We start from the raw sequence: 6,163 nt of genomic DNA on the forward strand, positions 1-6,163 counted from the left end.
CAGTACTGCTTATGGTTGCTGCTGCTGTCAAAAGTTCAATTGATTCGGTACTCTTTTTTTATCAGATTATGGAAGACACTTATCAGGTTATGGAAGACCCTGATGAAGCAAACCATTGACTTGGTACCCCTTTTTTTTATCACGTATTGTTCATCGTTTTTGTCATGTTTTCACCCATTTTGTTGTATCTTAAAGCATTTCATTTAAATTCCGAGATTTTGGTGCAATTGAGCCATATTTGAGGTATTTTTGTGAGGTAGCTATAGCCTGATGGACGTTAAGTTTTTCTCTCCCGACAATTTTTTTTTTGGGCCCGGGGCTTGCTCCAATCCTGGCTCCGCCACTGATCACACTAACAAAGTTACAATCTATGCTGTGAAAAAAAGAAGTTACAATCCATAAAAGTTTGAATTAGAGATACTCATGCTAAGTTACGAATTTATATGATTTTGATACAAAGTAGAACATGCATGCATGTGCGATGATTGACGAACTATTGTCCTCTCCAAGAAAAAAAAGGGTAAAATGGTAAATAACTTGGTGCTATTTATGATTTAGGGCATGCATCTGCCATGTTCAAGATTCTACAATGGAACGAGAAGTCAGTGATGCACATCAAGCGCCTTCACGGTGTGATATCATGACTATGATTGTTGGCGCTTGAATGGATGTATCTAGCTAGGCGTATTTCAGGTCTTGATATATCGATTTCATCAAGTAATTTCGGTTGGAGGGAGTAGAATATTAGAGGCGTCGAGAAGACATTGTTAGAGAACCGGAAAAAAAAGAGAGAGAAGACGCTGTTAGAAGAATGCACGACAAGTTATGACAGGTGGGTGGGACAAGGAAATGGCGGTGGAGATGAGACGTAGTACTAGGCAGTTAGTTAGAACAGAGTTATCATGTGCGAACGCTGCTCGCCCATTCCGTGTGAAGCTGCCCTCATTAATTCCCGTGTGAACGTCCATGGCAAATGCTGACAGCTGGTTAGACTAGCCACAGTGGAGAGTAATATACACTAGTAACATACACATATCTCTAGACTATATTACTACCTTCATAGTGGGTAGTAACATAATTATGATAACATGTAAAGATTCATTTATTAGATTATAGACTCATATTATATTGGGACATGTGATGTTATAGTAACTAGCTAAATTACTCAAACCACCTCTCTCCTCATTAACTCATTGCCACATAAGCAAATTTGCTGAGTTGGACTCGATGTTACTGCTGAACTTACTCTTACGTTGTGCTAGCTTAGGCTGGTTGTAATGGGGAGTATCATATACTAGTATCATGCATATGATACTAGTGTATGATACTACCTCCCTAATGCATAGTATCATATATTAGTATCATGTTGTACTTTATTTATTGCCATGCATGACACAAAGTAGTATAGCATTTAATATGATACGGTATCATAATATGATACTACACCATCTCTTTCTTCATTTAATACTATGACACCTCATCAAAATTGTTTAGTTGGCATGTATGATACTAGCTATGATACTACCATTACGACCAGCCTTATCTTTGTCAGATTAGTAAGTAGTAGTACTAATACATTATTAAATCTGGGCCTTTAATTAACCACGGATGAAAATGATCTCATTCCTATAGAAAATAAATGAGTGAGTGTAGTAGTAGTAAGTTCAAGAAATGTACATATGCTTAAACCCTTGTGTCTCTTCGGCATTTGCACTCCATATAAACTGTGACATTCATTGGCGCAAAACAGTTAAGAACTAACATATCCAAAAAAAAACTATGGATAATGTAGGCCAATCTAATATCTGGTCGTATCCTGGAAGTTTAGCACTATAAAATCTCTGAAGAGCACATGTCTTTAAGTGTGTTAATCTGAGCCTCTAGGGTCCAATACCGAGAAGAATCCTATTTTTTGTCAAATCATGGAAAAAACTTAAATGGGGAACATATATCATTTTGACACCTAAGGCTTCAAGAAAAATCACACTGTCGGGGAAGAGCCGAAGACAGAATATGAGTTGTAAAATTAAACTTATCGATACGTTCCTTTTAATAAATTATATACTAGTATGTCGTGGCGGAGCTAGATGAAATTTGTTGGGAGGGGGGGAAAGGCTTTCCCATCTAATCCCTCCCATAAATAAAATTTGCATAAATTGGTTCAAACATTGGGGGGGGGGGCATTGGCCCCCTCATCTAAATTGCTTGGCCTCTGCTAGTATGTTCGTGTGTTTTATTCATGGTATAAAAAAGTATCTCAATTGCACCATCCCGACCGGAAATCGTGGATGTCCTAGTCGAGATGCCCAATTGATCATGTCACCAGAAATTTGAAGAGTGCAAAGCACGTAGATGATGATTGCTTCCTTTCCGAGCACACAAACAATTCATGCTTTCTGGATAGCTTCATCGACGCAGGTGTTGCACTTGGAGGTGTCTGTGTTGCCTCAGCACTGCGCTAGGGAATATGTGGCCTCTCCTCACATGACGGCCTCTATGGCAAACATCTTGGAGAAGTCAACACCTTCTAAGCCAGTGTCACGAACGAAGACTTGAACGTTTCTTGGTACCTCGATCCTGTGTAGTTTCCACCCGAGCAACTAAAGCTTGGGATCTGGCTTGCAGCAGTAGTGACACTAAGGAGCAGAGGAGCCAAGACAACTAGCAGAAGTGATATCTTCATGGCAGGTAACGTTATACAAAATAAAAAATAAGATGTAAAAGTTAGTTTAGTTAATGATGGTAATTGTATCTATTTATCAATGTGAACTGAATAGCTTTGTAATTTTCCCAATTAATCAATCAAATATATGAATTATTTTCTACCATTTTGGTGGTTTAATCATGCGCTATGAGGTTTTTATCTTCCCCAACATTTTCCCTTATTAGTCATCCATGCTTAGCACACAATGACTAATTGAAAAAAAAACTCATAGAGCATGATTAAACCATCAAAATGGTAGGAAATATTTCCTATATTGTGATAACATAAACTAAAGAATAGATCTGCTAGCAGTTGAGCTCACCTCTATGCACACTTCACTACTTTTACCAAAGATCGTGATTTGCCTATAAGTAAAATTGCGTTAAAAATGAATCAAAACAAAAGGTTCTAACCACATAAATAAATGGGTGATACTTCAAATGAACACAAGTTTCATTGAAACAAAACGTGTTTGGTAAACTCCACAAAATTGTCAAGCACGTTTGTTAGACTAACATGAACATCCACACCCAAATATTCAGAATTTTGAATATTTTTACTATTTATTTTGAATTTACTGTTCATTAGGGAGCTTATGCTCCCCAAAGCAAAAACGGCCCTCGTGCATTTGCCATGTTCAAGATTCTACAAATAATGAACAGTGATCATCATATGGAACGAGAAGTCAGTGACGCTCATCGAACGCCTTTACGGCATGGTACGCTTAAATAGATGAATCTAGACATATTTAATGTCTAGATATTCATTTCGACGTCAAGTAATCCCGGTGGAGAGAGCAGAATATTAGAGGCGCTGTTAGAAGAATGCACGACAAGTTGTGACAGACTGACAGGTGGGTGGGACAAGGAAATGATGGTGGAGATGAGAGGGAGAGAGTACTAGGCAGTTCGTTAGAACAGAGTTATCATGTGCGAACGCTGCTCGCTCATTCCGTGTGAAGCAAAGCTGCCGCCATTAATTTCCGTGTGAACGTCCAAGGCAAATGCTGTCAGCTGGTTATAAACCGGAGTAGTGCTACTGCATGACTTGATCAAAACACAAGACACGTCAACGGAGGACAAGATGGAACATGTCAAGGAGTTCCCTCGCCGCTGCCTCAAGATGCTAGCCCGATGGCTCTGCCCGGGGGCTGACGACGATCACGCCGCCATAGCCCAGAGGCTCGGCATGTTGCCCAAATCCGAGGTCGATCACGCCGACGACCTAGCCCAATGGGTCGAGGACGAGCGCGCCGCCATAGCCCAGTGGGAGGAGGCCGGGCGCGCCGCTGCCCGCGACAGCCTGCAGGCCTTCACCCTCCGCCTGAACAAGCGCCTCGCCGCTGGCGCGACAGGAGCGGCAACCTGGTCTTCTCGCCGCTGTGCCTCTACGCGGCGCTCTCGCTGTGGGCCACCGGCGCGCGCGAGCGCACCCTCGACGAGCTGCTCGGCGTCCTAGGGGTGCCTTCGCGGGACGTCCACACCTTCCACGTCTGCACGCTGGCCCGGCAGGCCCTCGCCGACCGGTCCCAGACGGGCGGCCCGCACATCAGCTTCGGGTGCAGCGTGTGGCACGACGCCACCGTGCCCCTCCGCCCCGCCTACCGCGACGTCGCCACCGAGTGGTACGAGTCCGTCATCCGCCCCGTTAACTTCCACAAGCAGGTCAGTGAATAGCGGCCGGACCCCGGAAGTGATCGATATGTCGTGTGCATTCGTTATTTTTTTGTTCGGTTCGATTTATACGGTTTATGATTTCTACGGTTTTTATACTTTGGATTATATGGTTTCATACATAGATATGGTTCGGATTCAGTAATAGCCCTTCACTTTCAGTTTGGTTTCGGTAATGAATGACCAAATTAACCAAGGTTGACATGAATTTTTTGGCAAACAGATAACTTTTTCATGTGTAAATACATGATATATATCAATAATGAGAAAAGAAACAAGTAGAAAAGGATAAAGAAGAGACATTGGATAAGTAGTCAGGCTAATCATGTAAACTGAAGCACTAATGGGTTAGAAAATATTGAACTATAGCACCTCGTTACGCTTTTGAACACAAAAAACATCAGTTTCGATTGGTTAATTCGGTTTAACCAAACAGTATTCGCTTTCTAATGGAAAAAATCGAAACGCAAATGGTTTTCATATTTCAAAACTGAAACCGAAACCTGAAAAAAAAATCCAAAAATGCAATTTGGTTTGATTTTTTGTTTGGTTTTGGTTTTTCGGTTCGGTTTTGCACACTCTGAGATGTGTGGCATGTAGATATATGATTTTTTGAAGCTCCTCTCGGCATTTTATTCATTCAGTGGCAATGCATCTGAGAGCAAATTGCAGCTTAGAAAACCAGAGATTATATTAGAGTAATTTACAACACTCTCTAGTTGAAGAGCTGCTTTAGCACAACGATGTGCAACACAATTAATAGTATTCTATTATGATTGATTGTGGCATGTAGATATATGATGATTATCGTTATGTACGTGCAGCCGGAGGAGGCAAAGGAGCAGATCAACGCATGGGTGGCGGCGTTGATGAACGACCTCATCCCCACCCTGATTGGCCGTGACGTGTTGTCCCACCTCACCGACCTGGTGCTTGTCAACGCCATGTACTTCAAGGGAAAGTGGAACATGCCATTCGACGAGGAACGCCATCTGTTTCACCGTCTTGACAACACCGCCATCGACACGCCCTTCATGCGTGGCTTCGGTAGGCAAAGAATCGCGTGGCACAATGGCTTCAAGGTGCTCCAGCTGCGCTACGAGCAAGGCCGCCCCTTGCCCGCGCAGTCGCAGCCACAGCCGGTCTACTCAATGTGTGTCTTCCTCCCCGACGCGCGTGATGGGCTGTGTTGGTTGGCCAACCAGATTGCCTGTGACCCTGACTTTTTGCGCAAGCACCTGCCGAGGAGCGACGTCGAGGTTGACGACTTCCGGCTGCCTACATTCAAGGTCAGCTTTGACATGACTATGAACGACATTCTCTGCGACATGGGGCTCAAGGAGGCTTTAGAGCCAGGGAAGGCGGACCTATCTGATGTGGTTGAGGACGGGACGGGGGGAAGGAGGAGGCTGGCTCTACAGGAAGTGATCCACCAAGCCGTCATCGAGGTGAACGAGGAAGGCACCGAGGCCGCGGCTGCCACTGTGATGATTACGTGTAGCACGACTAGTGCCCTACCTCCGCTGTCGCGGTGTGTGGCCTTCGTTGCTGACCATCCTTTTGCCTTCTTTGTCATCGAGGAGGTGTCAGGTGCGATCATGTTCGCGGGGCATGTTGTTGACCCCACTATCAATTGAGGGGGAGGGAGGACCGAACATGCATGCTTTGGTTTATGTATGGATTTTTTTTCTTTGAAAATGCCAAATGCTATATAATAGTAACATGAACCCTTAGAATAGCAACTTCGCAGAAATCTCTAAAAAACAACTTTATAAAAATATACAAA

At 43.4% G+C, this 6,163-nt stretch overlaps 1 pseudogene; it reads left to right on the top strand.

Moving 5' to 3' along the window:
- The first annotated feature begins 3,776 nt into the window (after positions 1 to 3,776).
- LOC125540540 lies at positions 3,777 to 6,163 on the top strand (annotated as a pseudogene).

Source organism: Triticum urartu, chromosome 2, assembly GCF_003073215.2.
Source record: "Triticum urartu cultivar G1812 chromosome 2, Tu2.1, whole genome shotgun sequence".
In the NCBI taxonomy this organism is placed as follows: domain Eukaryota; kingdom Viridiplantae; phylum Streptophyta; class Magnoliopsida; order Poales; family Poaceae; genus Triticum; species Triticum urartu.